The sequence below is a fragment of the Pseudorasbora parva genome, chromosome 5, assembly GCF_024679245.1.
Source record: "Pseudorasbora parva isolate DD20220531a chromosome 5, ASM2467924v1, whole genome shotgun sequence".
Lineage (NCBI taxonomy): Eukaryota > Metazoa > Chordata > Actinopteri > Cypriniformes > Gobionidae > Pseudorasbora > Pseudorasbora parva.
The window spans coordinates 47,198,841-47,220,589 of NC_090176.1; the positions used below are offsets into that span (position 1 = coordinate 47,198,841).

General features: G+C 37.9%; 1 protein-coding gene across 17 annotated transcripts in view; it reads right to left on the reverse strand.

The window, feature by feature from the left end:
• b3galt1b (UDP-Gal:betaGlcNAc beta 1,3-galactosyltransferase, polypeptide 1b) overlaps positions 1–11,580 on the reverse strand; it is a 224,563-nt gene extending 212,983 nt beyond the window's left edge. For 11 of the 17 annotated variants that reach the window (XM_067444550.1, XM_067444549.1, XM_067444537.1 and 8 more), the window contains exons 1-2: positions 11,300–11,580; positions 7,353–7,490 (exon numbers count right to left, since the gene is read on the reverse strand). The gene's annotated coding sequence lies outside the window, so the exon portion shown is untranslated. The other 6 variants (XM_067444551.1, XM_067444542.1, XM_067444540.1 and 3 more) reach the window with 2 other exon arrangements.
• Between the last annotated feature and the right edge of the window lie 10,169 nt (positions 11,581–21,749).

Below are 21,749 nucleotides of genomic sequence, written 5' to 3' on the forward strand. Positions count from 1 at the left end.
ACGACACTGAATTGTGAAGTGTTAATCAGCGACCTTTCTATTATTTACATAGATTTTGACATATATAACATACAAAAAAGAATAGATTTAGAATCGACACAAGGAGGAAATCTGTTATAAGTTATCGTTCAGACACAGTAAAATAGATCTCAACATTCACAGAGGTTGGTTAAGGAGAAGCATTACTGCACACACATCTGATTTCAATTAATAATTGGTAATTCAGCAATTAAATTATTTAGTGTTTTTTTCCCAACAACAAAACCTGAGCCAAATACTACATTTCTATAACTGTGATAAGTTGTTGAATTAAACAAAATACTAAAAACTAGTGCTGTCAATTGATTAAAAACTTTAATTAGATTAAAGGCACAATATGTAATGTTTCACCATTAAAAATATAAAAGATCACTATATCTATGTTATATATTTTTTAAAGCTGTGTGTTTACATTATCCCGACAGTTCCAATTAACTTCCAAATCCAGAGAAATTAATATTTTAATTCGAAGACACGGACCGTGTCTTTATTTCCGTTATGTCGCCCGTCTTTCACGTCATATCCACGTTTGCGTCTTGCTTCCTGCGGAACTCGGCGGAACCGCTAAACTCAAAGAGGAACACTGACAGTATAAGGGGAACACCCGTATAAAAAAATCTGTATGATAATGGATCATGACTACTCTTTGCCTGTACGTTTTGTCAGCTCATCAAAGCGCAAACGTACGGGTGAAAAAAATGACCCGAGAAGATTTTGGGACAGTAGAAGAAGCAAGAGACGTGTAAACCTTGGAGAAGCCTTTGAAAGATGGCCAAACTTCGTGACAAGCTCGGACTGCAGAGAGATGCTGATCTCGCTTGCGTTTTAATAAACAGGTCATTTAAGTAACCATTCAGCTAACATAATAATCATATAATCATAACATGCTGTATGTTTGCATATTGCATAGCGATCTTGACCACATTGAGACGCGTTTAGCTGAATATGTATACATTTTGTGTTGAATCGGCGTTTCAAACAGGCGGATCCTGTGTTTTTGGAGACTGAATTATCTATTTTTTTAAAAACTGATTCAAAAGTATATTTCTGTCCGTATATTTGGTGACACGATGATGTCATGTGTAAAACGCAGATGGACTAGCTATTATTGGTTTTATATGTAGCTGGAGAAAGTAACGTTAGCTTCATAAGGTAATATGCCACTATCTTGGTCAATTAATATAAGGTGACCGTCACTTTTATCATATGTTAATACTAGCTAGATATAATATTGATTTAATAATGATCTACTAATTCATATATCTCTGAGTTCCAAAATCAATGTTTATTAGAATGATTGATGAACGTGGGGAGCGACACAGCGCGTGTTCCAATGAACAACGTATTGCTGGTGCTGGTTCTCTCATTTACTGTTTTATGTTGGTAATGATAAACTAAATTGAAATTTATTTCCTTATTGAACAGTTGATATACAGAATGTTCGACAATCGCGGATGCCATGTCAACATATCTATAATTTGAGTAACTCAAATTATGATGCGCGGTTAATATGTCAACATAGCCTACCAACTTATAGGTATGTTGACACAGCGACCGCCCGCACAACATTCTGTCTCACACATTAGCTAACGTTACTGATAAGTTTCTTAAGTAACGGTAGCTCGCTGCTATTTCATTAGATTGACATTACATAAAGTGAAAAGCCGTAACTAAACTTAACAATAATAGAGATGTAATATAACAATTACCTTGTCAGTGAACATGTTTTCTGCTGGAGATGCCAGATTCGCTGGTTGACAGTGACAATGACAACAACTCCCATGAGCCCACGCACTTTCCCGACGTCATCAAAGTACGTCTGTTGTTATTATTTTGAATGAGTGACCCCTAGTGGCCAAAAGTTGCATACTGCACGTTTAATCACACATTTTTTCTGTGATTAATCGCAATAAAAAAAGTTTTTGTACGTTTTTAATACATTTTTAATATCATAATTTCACAGTTAATCAAATTAATGTAGAAACAACATAAAGACAGTATATTTTAAATACTTGTTTAAATTGCATCTTTTTATGAATGAAGGCCAGTATTACTGATATCAATACAGTTACTGATTTTTTTTTTTACATTCATTATTAGGCTTCAAAAATATAACAGTTTTTAATTTAAGTAAACTTAAAACAATGCTAACATAAACCCATAATAAATGTCATGTTTATTCCTGCCCTTCCTGTCTTAACAGTAAGGAAATATACAGAAATTTAATACAGTTATCAAAGTTATATGCAGTCTGCACTGCATAAACTATAAATTAAATAGTTAATCCTTATTAAAGCTACAAAAGTTATTTAGTCAAGCCCAGCGAGTCATTTTCTCTGTTCCCCTTGTTCTTTAACTTTACTGACAGGAAGCTTTATTAGCTGCTGTCCCTTTAAGAGCAGACAGACACGCGGATCTCACTGTTTATACTGTCTATGGATCGCGCCTCATTCTCTCACAACTCTTTGTTCATTTTAGACTATATATATATATACATCGTTTAAGATTGCTCTTATGAGGACAGTCGTTGAAGATATGCCTTGAAGCAAGTCTAAAATAAAATGTAAGCCAGCCACTTCTGTTGAGCGTGCTGTGCTCTGAGAGGATGCCGAACGACCGCTGAATATGACGTCAGCATCAAACATACGTTGAGACGGAGACGAAAGATCTTTGATTATGTGCCCAGATATGCTAAAGCCCATATTTAAACGAACTAACGCGAACGCAGATACAATTTCAATCAGAATAGGACACCTGATAGTCTGAAAAAATAATACCTAATTTGGAAAAAAATAATACCTATAAGACCAAATTTAACACTTTTAATGGCCTTAAATTTGACAATTTTGATTTATCACTTTTTAATACTTTTTAAAACCCCGCGGACACCCTGTGTTTATTCAGCTACAGTGATAGTATGATGTAACACAAGAATGAACCTCATTGGTTCTTGCACGTCAACAGAACATGCTTGAGCTTCTGTTTACCACAACTGATGTGTAAGTTGATGAATGTGAATAAAAGACTAAAATGAATCTGTTTATCATATAAAGCGATCGAGTCTTTTCAGAAAATGTGGACTAAACCACTCACATCTTATGGATTCGTTATACCAACTTTTTGAAGCATCAAAGTGGTAGTTGTGTAGACTGTCAATGGAGGGACAGAAAACTCAGATTTGTGTGAACTGACACTTTAAACACGCTCACTCTTCCTGAATCGGTGTAGACCAAAGCTTGAAATAAGACATATCAACAATATGATCTTTGCTGTAAACACCTGACATTAGTAAGACTATTATGAGATTGCTAATTGATAATTAGGAGGGTATGAGATGTTGCCTATCCCAGAAGTGCTGTCAGGAGAATCCCTCTGAAGAGCAAATACAATAGCGGCGACCTCTGTTTTATTTGCAGATCATTAGAAGCAACTTTCAGTAGTCGGAAAGATGATCATTATCGGCTGCCCTCCGCTTAACACCCGCTCTGTCTGCTGCTGAAGTTTTCCCAGGAGAACACCTTTAAATGGAGAGTAAGGAGACGGCTTTCCTGGTCTGTCTAACAGAACAAATTAAAGAAGACTGGAAATACAGCAGTATAATGAGCTGATTTAACACACGGGAGAAAGTTCATAACCAAAAGCTTGATAACAAGAGCAAAAAGCTGCCAGTGCATTTTAGCTGGGGAGTCTAATTTTCTCAAAGAGACAACACTCCAGATTCCCAAACACGCTCGGAACGTCAATGCCAGAATGTGTGCTCGCGGAAAGAGAAAAAAAAAAGGAAAATTGCTCGAGCTGTTACATTAGAACAGTGGAACAACAAGCTCAAATAAGTGAAAGTCATTCCTCGCTCATGCTTGGAATTAATTTCACACATCAATATTCCCAGTCTGCGCTCGTGGTGAGGCATAATGCCCCTGCATGTCAATGCCCAGCAATCAATTAGATCTGCCTGTTATCGAGGCTTTTCTAAGACCTGATCAATACGTCAATGCCAAGCAGACAGACTCCAAACAGCAATTAAAACATGAGCAAAGCAGATATAAATATAACTGTACACTATAGGTGCGTGTCAGGATTCCATAGGGAAACGACTGCTCACCTAATCATAAAGGGATTACATTTTCCAACAGAATTCACTTAGCAATGACAGAAATGACTGCATTGAGGCCACAAGTCAAGCGTAAAACTGCATTTATTACCCTCAAAGAAAAATCATAGTCCTCTAGGGAATACAGCAGACCACAGAGAGCGTTTCAACATCCGTGACAGAAACATAAAATACTAAAAGACACCTGGGACAGAGAGAGGAACCTCTGATACGCAGACTTCCCCTCTGGGAGTCGACTTACAGAACACATTTTAAACAATACAACACTGCCTTTGCCAAGAAAACGCTGCCAAGGTCACAAAAGCAAATTCAAAGCGTCAGCACAATTCATATTGGATTTCAAATAAACCCAAGAGAAAGCACAAGCTGGCGCCCATTCCTCAGAACAAGACAAGTGACTTACTGTCTTTGATTTGCCCGGAAGAACAACGGCTGGGAGGAACAATCCTCATCAAACACCTATTTTGCTGTCCCAACTGCAACCTGAGGACCACAGTAAAGAGAACAAAAGCAAATGAAGGAGACAGCACAGCCGTTACACTCAAGCCGAGCGTTACGTCGAGCCCCTGCCGAAGCATACGGATGAATCAGAAAATGCACCACGGCGTGTGAGCCAGACTACAAATCTGGTGAATCAATGACCAATGTGCCAATGTAGACAGCCTGCCAAATCCTTGCTTTCATTCATTTTTGGAACCCAAATTATTATCTTTGATCAAATTTAAGATTTCTGTCCGTCCATTGACAGCAACGCAACTACCACTTTGACTCTTCAAAAAGGTCATAAAGTTATCGTAAAACTAATCCATATGAATGGAGAGGTTTAGTCCAAATTTTCCGAAGAGACTCGGTCGCTTTATATGATGAACAGATTGAATTTAGGCTTTTATTCACATTTAAACATCGATCAGCAGATATACACAGAAGCGCAAATTAACCTGCTTGACCCGCAAGAACCAACCTCAATAGTTCTCAATGAAAGCTCAAACGTCCTGCCTAACATGAGACTGAACCTCATTAAATAAAAGCCTAAATTAAATCTGTTCATCATACAAAGTGATCGACTTAGTCAGAAAAATTTGTAATGACTTTAGCTGTCAATGGAGGGACAGAAAGCTCTCATTTGTGTTACGAAGATGAACGAAAGACTTACGGGTTTGGGGTAAGCGACATGAGGGTAAGCAAGCAATGACCATATTTTCAATACTTTTATTTCAAACTATGCCTTTAACATTAAAGCTAACATTTTACCTTTATCTCTCTCTCTCTATTATATACAAAAATGGCATCAGCATCCTTCAAGAACTCTTCAAGGACAAATTAAATATATATTTTTTTAATGAGTGCATCTTCAGCTTAATCATCCCTGTTAACATTACCTATACCAAACTGATATGTGAGAAGATTAGAAATATCAGCATTAAAGTATCTTTCACAGAAGTTGTATGACCTTGCAATGTCGAGCTCAACTGAAGAACTTAATCAAAAAAAACTATTCTGAAGGCTAAATTATGTTCCAACATTACATATATTGCAAAAAGTATTCCTTTAGCTGGAGGTGGCACAATGCAATTTAGTAACACATTTTGTACCTAATAAAATGCATGATCTTTAAAAGTACAAGTCATCATGAACTCAAAATGGACAAATCTTTTTTTAAATGGAATATTTCAGTGTAGATTATAAATCATTTAACCATACACATAATTTTTTTAATGCATGTGCTCTCAATCTTCAATCAAGCACATTAACTTTTTACACTAGTGTGAATGCTGGGAGATAATCTCTTCCCTCCATTAACCCGTCACTCACAGATCACAGCAATGATCCAATCAAATCCCAAAGGACAAAATTAAGTCCTGCCCTACATTTTTTCACTCAGATATACATCACAATGGAGAAGAAAACATGCAATTTCCATTTCATGCTGGCTTTATAAACCTCCTAATCTAATTGGAAAGGCATCCGATTCATAATAATGAGTCATTGTTACATTCTGACAGATGTTTAGGCACTGTAAGGTTATTTCACGGGTATCTATATTGAAATTTCACTATCAAGGAGCACACTTCTGAAAGATTGGCAAGTTCGAATGATCCAAACCTGCTGGTAGTATCCAGTGATCATAAATAAGCACCCTAGTTTTTACTCTTCATTAATAGAAAACTCATCCTCTAATCAATTGACTATAATGTGGGGTAATAAATTATGCATCACAGCATGAACGAGAGAGTCAAAACACTGATTAAAAAGAATGATCTGGTCAATGTTGCATTCACAGATGCAATGTGTGGTTTAATCTAAAATTATACTTACAAAGAAAAAATAGTATTTAGATTGGTCTTTAACAGCAAATCTCACACACAGATGACTTGAATGGTAATGAACTTTGAGAGCAGGTGATCTCAAATATAATGCTTTCTCAAAGTCTGTGGTAACGTCATTGTTAACATAAGGATTGATTTGTGCTTGAACGGAGTCATAAATTGCTAATACCAACCAGTTGATATTAAAATATTACTGTAAAACGTACTGACATCAATACAAGTTGTACACAAGTTGTACACAAAGCCACATTAATCACTTAAATTCATCATAAGACAGATCCCAGTACCACAACCACACAACATCATCAGCATAACACAGTGCTACAAAGAAAAGAAAATAACCCTACATGCAACACAAACATCCCCATGTACATTACTGATTAGTTCCCATAGGGAATTCTTCTTTTCCCCAATCCATACTCATTCTTACTTTTTGTTCATAAAAAATAAATAAAAATCATAATTATTATACGATACAAAGTAAACTCATTGCCTTGTTACATATAAATGGTCTCTGTAAATTACAAGGTGTATATTTATAATATATACATTTCTTTTTTACAACTAATAAAACAATTAGACATTGAAAACATTGTTCTCCTGTCAGTCCTACTTTGTTTGACAGTGTATTTGAAGCTTTACTCACTTTCAGCACCTCGGACAGCGTCACTAGCGCGCTCGAGACTCGGAGCCTCTGACACCTCCATCACTAATAATCGCCAGATTTGACCCCGCACACACTTCAGCGCACTAAACAAACTCCAGGAATCACGACAAAACCACAGCACCCTTCAGAACTCATGTTCCCTCCAATCGGCAGGTCTGAGGAGCTAACCGTTCTTCAGCGAGAAGTGAGAGAGACGCTTTTCACCTACCGGTTTGGTAGCCTCCATCCTCCGGACTCGCGCTGCCGTGAGTGAGTGTGTGAGAGAATGAGCCCGAACCCTCTGCGCCACGAAACTTGATGCTGGAAGCCGTTACATGACAAGCGCGTCGACCAATCACATCGCGCTCTGGGAAACACACAGCCAATCAGCAGTGAGACAAGCTGCTCTGTTTTGCATAGCAAGGTTGATAGACGTTATGAAAAAAAAAAGAGATCGCTGTCAAATTATTTCAGCAATTTAAATGAAAAGCACAAAACAAATATATATATATATATATATATATATATATATATATATATATATATATATATATATATATATATATATATATATATATTATAATGCATGACATTTTAAATGTTAAAATGTATTTTAAATGTATGACATAACATACGTGTTTAACATTTTTTTATCAAAGAATTTAAATTAAAATACAGCTCACTAATTCTCAAGTTATGAAACATTTCACACATCTCAATTTAAAAAGATTTAATACATCATTACAGTTGTTCTTAAATGCAAAAAGTTAAGAGAAAAGTTTCTTTTATATGCTCCTACATATGGATTAAATACATATTAAAATAAAATATAAAATGACTATGACTATGAATATATACACACTGTCACACACTTATATAAAACACAGTTTATTATATAAATTATATAAACTATATATTCAGAATTGAAAAACTATATACTGTGACAGACTGTTTTACATTTTACGTACACAACTATATATAACTCAGATTTACATTTAAATATTCAGGCTTATAAATATATAGTCAGATATGTATCTATATATTCAGATTTACATACAGTCACAATTTACAAATAATTATTTTCATGTTTGGCCCCCCCATATAATTTATACTATATTTTATTTATTTTTTCTACATAGTGATGAAGTACAAATGAAAATAAATAATGAAATATGAATAGAAAATTATATGTATATGCAATTACATTATATAACATTTTTAAATCGTGAAATGTTGTAAAATATTAAAGCTTTTTGAAAACAAAGTCATATATGTTCTAAAACATTTATAAGATCAGGCCAAATCAAAAGCCAGGCTTCATTAATTATTTCATTTACTGCTTTAATGTAATTATCTTTAATGAAATTAATTATGTCAGTGATCTGTGACTTCTATCATATATTTAAACAAAAAGGGAAAGTGCAGTTGTTACCTTACCAGCCTAAAGACCTAATGTGTGTTTTTCACAGTTGGTTTGTTCACTGGAGGCACTGAAGGAATGATTTCTGCAAATCTGCTCTGAAACAATGTGTGTAAGTGTACATACCAAATAAATAATCTTCAATTACTCTATGGAGCTACTTTGACCTGTTCTGACCCTTATCATACCCAGTTCTTGAAAATAATTTACCCAATGACAACACACCTGTGCTAATAATAACGTGTGACATTTGCGTCCATGCAGTGGCTGTGTGAACAGATGGATGTGGCTGAAGTCAGCGGCCGTCGGCAGAGGTCTGTCAGGTGCGGCTGCATTAACCGCACTAATCTAATAAAGTTAACTGCCTTATAGAGAGACTGCCTGCTGAGCGCGCGCGCACACACACACACACACACACGCACGCACGCACACACACACACACACACACACACACACACACACACACACAAAACACAAAGCTGCACCTAGAACTCCACAACTGCTTTAGAAACATTATTCAAACATACACTCTTAAAAATAAAGGTTCTTTATTGGCATTGATGCTTCCACAAATAACTTAAAATTAATCATCCTTTCCATTGCACAAAAGGTTCTTTATAATATCAAAATGTTCTTAATGCTAATACAATTATGGTTATTGTATAAGAACTGTTCACTGAAAGGTTCTTTGGGGAACCAAAAATGTTTTTAATGGCATCACTGCAGCAACAACGTAAAAAAACCTCTTTGAAAAGTTATTTTTAAGAGTGTACACACACACTACACATTTAGACATAAGAATGTTATAGATGTGGGGCGGTTATCTACCCTCCTGACAATGCGTAGTGTTTCCAGCTCATCCATCTAAGAGCGGTATTAGTCAGCTCTTTTATTCATCTGGGGTAGGCAGGACAAGTGGATTAGGCCTACTCCTGAGTTTATTGCCTGAGAGGATGTCATTATTACAAGAGTATTATTCTAATTTTCTCTTTAATGCTTTGTGCATTAGCGTCATCTCAAAACTTTTCCAAAGCTTATTGGAGGGTGGGGGTGGGAGTCGTACTAAATATCAGAAGTTTGAGCGGATAGTAAGAGGAAAAGCATCCGTGGTCCAGAGTTCATGAGCTCAGTCACATTTAAAAGCATCCCAGTATGCATCTGTTTAATGACTGGCCTGAGTGAGAAAGGCTGGACAAAGAAATAGCTTAAAGTTTTTATTTGAGAAACATTGTTTTGATCACTACATCACATCAGTTCAGCGTTTGAATTAGTTGCATGAGTGGGTGTGTCAAACCACTGAAGGAAACGAGTTGACTTACTGTTTTTAATAACTGATCTCACAAAAGATTCTATTTTTGTGCTAAATGATTTGAACTCGGTCAAAGGATAATGATTGTTAAAATGATGATGAATTAAAGTAATTGTGCAGGATTGCCATGGTAACAATGCACTGTCAGGTTTATTTCTGTTTGCTTCTTTTAAAGGAACAGTCACCAAAAAAGAAAAGTAAAACCATGACACTTTCCCCCGGTTTCATGCACAGACGAGGCTTAAGTCTAGCCCCAGACTAAAATGCATGTTTGAGCTGTTTAATATAAAAGCAACTTGCACTGGCATCTCTTAAAATTCATCAATACCATTTATTTATTTTTGTCTCAAGATGCACACATCATTTTCTAAAGCACATTTATAAAAGCCATAATAAAGCACATTTATAAAAGCCATTTAAATGCCCCAATTCAACTACACTATAAAAACAGCCATATCCATTTGTTCACACATACACTCACTGCATGCACGCAAATGTCACATTATTATTAGCACAGGTGTGTTGTCATTGGGTAAATTATTTTCAAGAACTGCGTATGATAAGGGTCAGAATAGGTCAAAGTAGCTCCATAGAGTAATTGAAGTTGATTTATTTTGTATTTTATTTACACTTACACACATTGTTTCAGAGCAGATTTGCAGAAATCATTCCTTCAGTGCCTCCAGTGAACAAACCAACTGTGAAAAACACACATTAGGTCTTTAGGCTGGTAAAGTAACAACTGCACTTTAATTTTTATGATAGAAGCCAAAATTGGTTTGTTTTAAATAAAGGGACCTTTACCCAAATTGGGTTGATTTTTTTGTTTTTACTACAATACTAGATTTATTTATATTTTTACTTCATATAAGAATTATGTTTAAATCCTCTAAACTTTTTTAATTAGCTACTCAACAACTGCATTATAATTGATTTACGATCATATATTACAGTACAGAATATTTTATATTGTTTTTAATACATATTTCCAACATTTTTAGAAATATCAGAAGAAAGAAAGAAAAAAAAAACATTTAGAAGTAATTCAAGTGTAATCGACCAGTCTCTGTCGTTGTCCCGTTTCTGTAACCGCGTTGATCTCATGCCTGAGCTCGCCTCATTTAGCGGGGAACGGTTAACTTTAGACCGCCACCCTGCCGATATGTGCAGTGACTGGCTCAAATATCTCCTGTCCATAAACAATCAGTGAACTGATTTAATTTTGAGAACATTTTGACATAATAAATATGTATATTGTGAATACAATCATAAAAGTGTTATGCAGGGGTAGGCCTAAGTGTTACAATCAGGTGTTTCCATCGAGCGAAAAGACCAACCCTCCTGTAGGTGACGCACATCATGCCCTTGTTGCTTTGCATACAATTAAACGATATACAGCACAACAAAAAAAAACGTATGGATAAAATAAAACCTGAAATACACAAACCTGTAGGCTATTTTAACGAAGCACCAATTTGGCAGGCACTCCGAGCGTGACGACTCCGTGCAGGGCAAGCGATAAACCGGGAGAGCGAGAGCAACGCCTGGCCGGGGAGTGATTTGATTATGAGCGCCAGCTGCGCGTCACGCAGGTCTCGGATCTCTCACGGGCGTCCGAAGACCAGCTGACTCGTTGCCTCGCTGCCTTATGAGACAATGGCTTGTTGTAAGGCAGTGTTTTGTGCACATCATGATTGAAACTGATTTTGGAAAAAAAAACTTTTAACTGTGCGTTCACACCGTTCACACCGCCGGTGAGAGCGTCAGAATTCGCTCTGGCCGCCCTGCCAGACCAAAGCCGATGAATAAGTTTTCGTGCGTGGACGTGCTGGGCGCTCTGACGTAGATCGAAAAAGTAGATCGTCTTTTTTAATTTAAAGGGGCCGCAAAGCAAACAGACATGTTGATTGGCAGACTGACCACAAGTAGGGTATAAGTTAAGCTACTGCAATCATTTAAATTTAAAAGTAAGAATGAATTGCATTTCTGCTGAAAAACAATCATTCTAGCACCTGTAAAATCATGTTCTAAACTCCGCCTTCTTAACAAATTACACATCACTATTATAACATCATAAATGATAGGGAAACCCGCACAGCAATTATCAACTTATCTTACATTTTGCTTGGGAACTAATAGGCTTGTTTGAGATGCGCCTTGCCTCGCCTGAAAGAGGGGAGGATTGAAAAAAGTGCAGGCAAGCCGGACAGGTCTCTCTTCTCGTAGTAGATCAGACACCTGCGAGATCAGTTGCGGATATCGCGGGATTCACACTCGTGTGCTCTGTTGCTGATAAACTGGATGTAATTTAAGTTCTGTTCCTTTTATATGAAAATAAATATTATGAACAAGATACCCAAAGGTTTTGTTATTTATTTCCTTTCAAAAGGCCTGTTTATCAAGAATTTTTACTTTACACATGTTTTTATATATATTTATTATTATGACAACAATCACATAACCCACAGAGAGATCGCACTGTCCAAGAGTTTGGGAATATTCACACATAATTTATACACATTAAAACATGATATCACAGTTTTAAAATCAAATATATTAAAAAAAAACAACCTTACATCACGGTTGTTTAAACCAATAAGCATTAAGCTGTGTCGCCAGCAAGTCGTTTCCCATCGTGCTTTTGCTCCACGCAGTCGATGGAGAGCAACTGCGCTCGACTGCAGAATCCGACACATCCGCCTCGCCATCGCGAGAGATTTTTGACATACGTCAGCATGACATCAGAGCAAGGCGGGCCGCCCTCGGACACATTTCTAACCGGCATGCATCTCGCGCTGATCACCGGTGATCGGTTCTGCGCAGATTTTGCTCATCTCAAACAAGCCTAATGTGAACTGCATTTCTCTCAAGCGGAGCACTTCTAGTCCAATCGGTTGCCGCCGAACAGTGTCATATAGCTCATTACCAAATGGTCCCCATTGAAAATGAATGACTGACGCTCTCGCCGCCAGCGGTGTGAACGCACAATAAAGAAGTGTATCAGTTCAATGATCTAGAGCAAAATAAAGAGAGCTTTGGTGAGAACTAAACAAATATTGAATTACTACATTAGTAAATGTATTGCTAAAAATGACATCAGAAGTGGAAAATATTGGTAAAAAAACATACATTTACACACCAGCAAATGCAACTTTCGGTCGGCATCTTTTTTTCCAGCTCAACTATCACTGAACGGAAACCACAGGATTGTGGGATATCAAAGGCAGCGAAGGATGCATATAGGCTGCGTCCGAAATGGAAAATGCTGCCTTCGGAGGACACACTTCAAGGCAGGAAGGGGTCAAGCTACGTCCGAATCTAATGTTAGCTTCACTTCCTGAGACACCTTCATCTGTTTGATTTTTGAAGGCAGCATATGTATCCTTCCCTGCCTTTGATATAATAATAATAATAATTATAATAATAATACATTTTATTTATAATGCACTTTATATTAAACAAAATCTCAAAGTGCTACAGAATTAAAAACAATCAACAACAATAAATAAATAAGTAAATGAATTAAAAAAAAACTAAAATAAATAAAACTGAAAAAAATAAAATAAAGAAGTAACAAGTCAATTAAAAGCTCTGCTAAAAATGTGTGTTTTAAGACCACGCTTAAAAGCATCTATAGTCTGTGGAGTCCGCAGGTGGTCAGGGAGAGCATTCCACAGACTGGGGGCTGCAGAGCAGAAGGCCCGATCCCCCATAGTACGGAGATTGGCTGTGGGAGTTTTAAGACGAAACAGAAAAACAGAGCGGAGGTTACGAGTGGCTGTTTGTGTAGTGAGGAGTTCCTTGAGATAGGAGGGAGCATCACCATGGATGCACTGGTGGGTAAGGAGAGAGATCTTGTACTCGATCCTGAACGACACAGGAAGCCAGTGGAGTGATTTTAGAATTGGGGTGATGTGGTCGTATTTGCGCGCCCTCATGAGGATCCTAGCAGCGCTGTTCTGAATACACTGCAGCCTCTGGAGATTTTTGCTAGGGATGCCGATAAGGAGCGCATTGCAGTAGTCCAGCCTGGAGGAGATAAAGGCGTGGACAAGCTTCTCCGCATCTGCCAGTGTTAGAATGGGACGAAGTTTGGCAATGTTTCTGAGGTGGAAGAAGGAGTGCTTACACAGGTGTTTGATATCCCACAATCCCGTGCTTTCCATTCTGTGACAGTTGAGCTGGGAAAAATGATGCCGTCTGAAAGTTGCTTTTGCTGTTCAGTTTGTGTGTAAATGTATATTTTTTACCAATATTTTCCACTTCTGATGTCATTTCTAGTGAGAAATTACTAATGTAGTAATTAAAGTGCAGTCCATAACTTTTTGGTTAAAAAGCAGAACTGCATGCGTCTTGCGAAAGAACATTGCAGCCGGAGCTACTTCTCTCTGTTTATGTCTATGGCGGTTCACGCAGGGACTGTGATCCTCCGCAGCGGGACCTACCAGTCTGGCCTGAAATAGTCCCAATATAAACACTTATTATAAGTGTACCATAATGAATCAGGGTAAGACAAAAACACGGTTTGGAAAATAAATTCATGTTGTACATTATCATAATATAATATTTGTAAATCTTAAACTAGGGGTGGGCGATATCTCGATATTTAAAATATATCGAGATATTTTTTCAGCTCGATATGGATTTGGACATATCGTATATATCGATATATTGTTTATGTTAAATTCTGATTCCGCCACTTTGCTCGTTTGCCTTCTCTGTGTTGTGCTCGCGGAGCCTCGCGCGCCTCCCGCCTCTTGCTTTGTTCCCCCTCCCCTCGCGTGTCGTCTCAGTGCACACGGCTGCTTCCACAACCAGGTGAGGATTAGTTATCATGTTGACAAGCGCGCACGTTGTTCAGGACTCAGTTTAGAGACCATGTTTTCCTTCTAACACAACTGCTTGCTAAAATTCATAAAGAAATATTAATGTTCATCATAGTTCAAATCGCACGTTTCACCCACAGTCAGGTGATTGACACTGGTGCGAGACGCGGTCGCAATCATGCCAGTTTATGATTCGTGTCTAACTGATCGCATAGTTTTCGGTTAAAATGTCAAAATGATCGCATATCATTTGAAAACATTTAAAAAGTATTGCAATATCATTACTATTATTATTTTGTCAGCTTTATCACGGGATTATGATGTATAGGTCTATTCACGTTTTAACCAAGAGGGAAAAACGCGACATCCCGGGTGTCCTGAGACACGCGGTGCTCTTCTGTATGCTGTGCTGTATCATATTATCATATAGCCTACCTTCTGACATTCATATTTCGTTCTGTAACTGGAAAAGAAGTGAAACTCAGCTCATGTGTAGCCTACATGATCTGCATGATGAGTTTGAATTTTGTCAAACTCATGACAAACATCACTGTTTGAATTTTGATACAAATTCAACAGGAAATGGTGTTATGACAAAATCAGTTTATTTATATCTCAGTCATGCCCCCATCTTTCTGCAAAATGCTTACTGTTTACTTTAACTGTAAAAAAGGGAGTCTTTGATTCATCTTTTGAAAGCATGAAATAAATGAAAAGAAGGCAATATTATTTATTTTCTTTTACAGTTAAATTATTATTATGTATTTAATCAGGGAGTTTTTTATTTTTTTTAAATGTCGCAAAAGCACTTGACTACCTCTTTGCACTTCAATTAAAAAAAATTTTTTTTGTGGTATTTGGCATATTTGTTTTTGCTGTAGTTTTTAGGGGGTTATTTTTCCTGTAAGATATCGAGATATATATCGTATATCGAGATATAGCAAAATATATCGAGATATATTTTTTGCTCCATATCGCCCAGCCCTATCTTAAACACAAAAAAAGTTAAGTAAATATTTGTTTAGTTCTCACCACAGCTCTCTCTATTTTGCTATAGATCATTTGTGAGGCTTCGTGCGCAAAACGCTGCCTTACAAGCCATTGTCTGATAAGGCAGCGAGGCAACGAGTCAGCTTCCTAGATATTTGGTTCTGACGCAGCCGTAACTGCCTTCAAAAACCCCAATAGAGACAGGAAGTGAAGCAAAAATTAGATTCAGATGTGGTTTGATGCCTTCCTGCCTTGAAACGTGTGCTCTGAAGGCAGCGTTTTCCAGGTTCAGGACGCAGCCAGTGAAGGACGGACTGCCCATCGGAATTCCCGCTGGCCTGGGAACTGATTTGGCCTGCTGTCTTTCTTTATTTTTTAATTTAAATTATAATATTATTGCCTTTTCAACTGTATAATTGCCTCAATGCACTAAAGTGAAAATTCCCGTGTTCGGCATTCGAAAATAAATCGACAATAAACCATGAAACGGTTAGTCTTGACTTCTAACGCTACGATTCAGCTGGCGTGACATCCGCGCGCCCACCAAACCGCTTCGAGTACCCAAGTAATCAGTGATGGACTCGAGGAAAGGTCCAGGTGGAGCAGAGAGGGGAAACCTCACAAAGAAGCAGCAGCTAAATAAAGAAAATTAGGCTACTGACCTCTTCAGGGCTTCAAATGCAGGTCAGATTCACCTGTAAAAGGCTACTGTGGGTTTGTCTTCTGTAATGTAGTTAAACCGTTAGACGTAGCACCCCATTACTATCATGCCATCATTATCATCTATTGTAAAGTTACAGTAGTAATTTAGCAGACAGGTATTCACATTGATTTTTATATGGAGGGAGCTAGAGCAGACAACACAACAAATATTAGTAATAATGCAATAACTTGTTAGCATTATGCTTTGGCTATTCTATAAGGATATTGTCATGATGTGTTTATTATTGTACAAATTTGGACATTTAAGTCATTTAAATGTTTTGTTTTTAATATATTTGTATGAAATAGTTTAGTTAAATATTGGATATTTAAGATATTTTAAGATAAAACAACATTTTCCCTGTGATGCTTTTAATTGACCTAAAATAAATTTAGATTATGTGAGACGGAGCGATATCAGGGAAAATGTGTTGTGGATGTATGGGATGGCCTGAGTTGGTGTGACATTTCCCAGCCTGAAATTTTCCCGCCCTGCACTAAATACCCAAACACTGGGTTATTACGTCTGACCCAGGATCTGAGTAACATAAAAACTACCCAAACACTGGGTTGTTACGTCTGACCCTGATCTGGTAACCACAGAAACTACCCAACCACTGGGTTGTAACGTCTGACCCAGGATCAGGGTAACAAAAACTACCCAAACACTGGGTTGTTACGTCTGACCCTGATCTGGGTACCACAAAAACTACCCAAACACTGGGTTGTAACGTCTGACCCAGGATCAGGGTAACAAAAACTACCCAACCCTGGTTTATGACTGACCCAGGATCTGAGTAACAAAAACTACCCAAACACTGGGTTGTAACGTCTGACCCAGGATCAGGGTAACACAAAAACTACCCAACAACTGAGTTGTTACGTCTGACCCAGGATCTGAGTAACAAAAACTACCCAACCACTGGGTTGTAACGTCTGACCCAGGATCAGGGTAACACAAAAACTACCCAACCACTGGGTTGTAACGTCTGACCCAGGATCAGGGTAACACAAAAACTACCCAACCCTGGTTTATGTCTGACCCAGGATCTGCGTAACAAAAACTACCCAACCACTGGGTTGAAATGTCTGACCCAGGATCAGCATTGAAAAAGTAACCCAATATTTTTTAGTGTAAGGTCTAATCCTGGTTTAGTTTAAGACCTGTTTACGAAACAGCTTCAAATAAAGAAATAATCATAAACTATATTCAGAATCATATGAGGTCATATGATAGCTTTGTTTTGTGAGGAAGACAAGACAAAAATACCAAAAAGTTTATTTATAAAGTCATGTGCTATAGTTCTCCATGCAACATTCATAAGAGCAGCGATGTCTGATCTGTGAACAAATCATACTTTTAAACCAAAGAATCCGATTTATAAAACCATCAAGATGATTTGTTCACGAATCTGAACTCCATATACACTGACATATGAGATATTGGTGCCAAGTTTGTGTAGACAAATATTATAACACTTTTAAATTCTTTTTAAAAACCTGAAAGCTCCTGTAAATGCATGCAAAAAATGACCAGGACCTTTTTCAAGACTGACATGAAGATGAGTAAAAAATGACAATGTTTAATCTTTTGAATGAACTAGGCTATTCCTTTAAAGTTATTTTAATAAAACGATGAGACTCCTGGTTTAGGAAGGTGAGCTCCATTCTTCTTTCTGTCGTCTGACAGCGTCTCTGTGGAAGATGGGCTTTGCTCAATGATTCATGTGCTCTTGGAGGTTTTATGAAAGCACAAAGACAGATAAGACGCATCATATTTATCCAGACAGACAAGTGTGTGTGTGTGTGTGTGTGTGTGTGTGTGTGTGTGTGTGTGTGTGTGTGTGTGTGTGTGTGCACGAGATGCAAGTAACTAACTTTCAACGCAAAGGGAAGCTGAAGAGTGCAGCTTTCCATCTTTCTTTCTCGTCTCATTGGCATTTTCCACTCCTGTCAGATGAACGGCTCCGATTAACTCGCATCCTGCAGAGACGAAAGGCCAAAGGATTTCACAGTATTAAATGACGTGGTACAGTAGCCTAAACACGAGAGTGCTTAGTAATTGAGATAAATGATCCAGGGATGGTTTTTGACATCTGCAGTAGGTGGATTGCTGGGTTATATAAACACATTTCAGATGTTCTATAGTGAGTCCAGAGAAGAATGGAGAACGCATGATACGTCCACATCAGTAAGAAACCATAGATAATTCAGACCAAGAGCTTGTGAGACACATCCAGCTCTTCCAGAATTCATTCATTTTTAAAGGGGGTGTATTTCACTCTGATATGACAGTTCTATATCTAAATATAGGTTTCCTTAGATCTATAGACTAGGTAATGTATGTGCTAATGTGGCACGCAAGATAAAACTGATACCATAAACAATGGCAGACATATTATATTTTATCCTTTCCCGTAGCCTGGCAAAACCTATACAACTCCGGCAAATTTAGATTTCCTCTGCAAGTAGTCTGGCAAAGCCATTCAAACCCATTTCTAATCCGTTGAAAACGCAGCACCAATCAGACACGCTGGGGCGGGCTTTACACGATGACGACAGCGCAGCGATGGTGAAGCAGATTTTGAACATTACTAAGATGGATACCGCCGTGGAACAACACTCGTTTGGATCAGCTATCGCGTCTGTTTTAAGTCATTTCAACTTTTCTTTTTCGTTAAAACCCGAGCAAAGAACAACCCTCGGCTACCAGATGCGGATTACACCGGCTACTGTGATGAGGAGGATGGGGAGTGTGTGTGATCATGTGCTAACACACACACACAGCTCTGGATCTGGCCTTTCTGTGCTAATTTCCTCACACTAGATCTGGTACTTGTCATGTCAAAATTGTAAATAAATAACTAGCGTAACAATGCTCAAGTCTGAAAATGTTCTATCACATCTGAAATGACTGAATTTGAATAAAGTTTGTGAGACACAATTTTCCAAAGACTCCTCAATATTATTTAATTTTCAAAATATTGCAAATGCCTTACAACGGGGGCGAATGCGATCAGAGCTCGATGTTTTCTGTTCGAACGTCAATCCGAGATGTTTCAGTCGGTCTATGCTAGTAGGTTTTTCAAATTTAGCACAAAAGTGGATGGAGTGGCGGTGCACACTATTATCAGCTATTATCCATAGACTGTAAAAAAAATATGGACGTAGTGTCCGTGACGTCACCCATAGGATTCCGATAAGCCGTTCTGAAGCTTAAAGTAGGGGCGAGCTGGGCGTCGCCATCTTGTGAGCGAGTCATCGCTTGTCACTCCCGGATAACAGAAAATGGGCAAAAAGGCTGGATGTGCGCGGAGCTGAGGTGACGCAATGACTATAGACGGCGGATAAATGGCTATCCACTTGTAACCACGCCCTTAATTATGCAGAGCTTTAAGGCTTTATATAACGTAAACGAATGAGTTGTAAAAAAAATCACCCCCCTCACAGTTGTCATGAAGATCAAAATTAGCCTTATAAGCCAAAACCACAATTTGTACCAGGCTGTAAACAGGTTTTTTTTCTGCTTTAAAGTTGAGAATTTTAACATGGGGCTCAATGAGATTCTGTTCCCTTCTGGAGCCTGTCCCTAGTGGCCAGTTGAGGAATTGCAGTCTACATTACTTCCGTATTGGCTTCAAGAGAGATCGCGGGAGGTTGCCGCTTGCTATTATCATTTTTTTTTTACAACAACGGAAAAAGTCGTCAGAAGCCATTGCGACATCTTCCTCGAAATCACAAACAGATGCTGCGTCCCAATTCGCCTACTTATACTACGTCCTAAAAGTATGTACTCTTTTTGTGAAGAAAAAGTATATACTTTTGAGGGTGTAGCAGAAAAGTATGCAAGCTTCGGGACATACTACTTCGCCATCTTTAACGGACTCTGTCGCTTAGTTACGTGCATCCCGTCACCGTTTATCTGCCCTGTCAATCATCGTCAGATTCGTCACAGTTCAAATCCTCCAAATTCAGATTAATCTCCTACCGTATCTGAGAGAAATGTAGCCGCTTGTTGATCTGCCATGTGTGGGTCTTTAATGCAGAGACTCTCCTCATGTGTTTGCAGTTTTAATATAATGATGCATTTAAAAGTTAATGGCCAAACGTGTCATTAAAAAAGTTCACAATGCTGCTGCAGGGGAAATATAATGTGGACAACACTGAATAAATATATTTTTGTCAAGTTAAATATTGATAGTTGGTCACTCAAACCCCTTTATCTAAACTTCTCTACTTAACCGTCGAACTCGCACATCCGTCATGTTTGTAGTTTTTTAACGCTTTTTATCCGCGTTTGTAGTTCAAATCGAATACTCATCCAACTCGCAATGGGTTGTGGGCAATATCAGCCGTTAGAGTGCCCATCGATCCATACTGTGAATTCGGACCGGAAATAGTAAACCATCCGGGAATCTTTGGAATACTCTTTTCAACATACTACGATTTGGGACATACTAATTCTATTTTCGAATACTATTTAGGATGGATAGTATGCGAATTGGGACGCAGGGAGAGTCTCAGATGTTTCTCCGTCGCTCTGCAAACGTCATCGTCCGTTGGTGACGCCCCCTTGGAAATGATTTGTTTATGAAGCTTTGCCAGATCATAACTCAGTTACTACTGAGAATGCTCTGGTTTTAACCAGGCTATCTTTCCCCATCAGCATTTAAAGCATATGCCAGTCACCAGCAGCATTTTTTTTTTTATCACTTTCATGGTCCCCAGAATATTTCTGAAAAATCAATACATCAAAAGAAAGAACGGAGCCTGCTGTAATATAAACATTATTTGATTTACTTTACTCCTGTGATGTAAAGCGTAATTTCCACATCATTACTCCAGTCGTCAGTGTCACATGATCCTTTAGAAATCCTTCTAATATGATGTTCAAGAAACATTTCATATAATCAATGCTCAAAACAGTTGTGCTGCTTTATATTTTGTTGATAACGTAATCCCCCCCACCCCGGGATTCTTTGATGAACAGAAATGTCAAAAGAACAGCATTTATTTAAAATATAATTCTTTTGCAACATTTTAAATGTCTTTCCCATCACTTTTGATCCATTCAATGCTGAATAAACAACGTTCAATGTTTCAAAAACATTCCTGAATGCTAGTATATGTTCTTATTTACTTGATTATTCATAATACAGATGAGACCAAATATGTTCCAGATGAATCAAAAGAGTTCACATACCATTTGAAAATGACCCTTCTCCCTATGGCCTGCTGGCGCTGGATGCGTTTATTTCTGATCTCGAATCTGCTGCTGCTGTAAAAGAGCGCCGAGTGTTCCAACATCCATCAATCTAGTACTTCTCCCTAAGGCGACTGTACAGCAAGAGCTATTGATTTACAACAGTCTTACGGGTT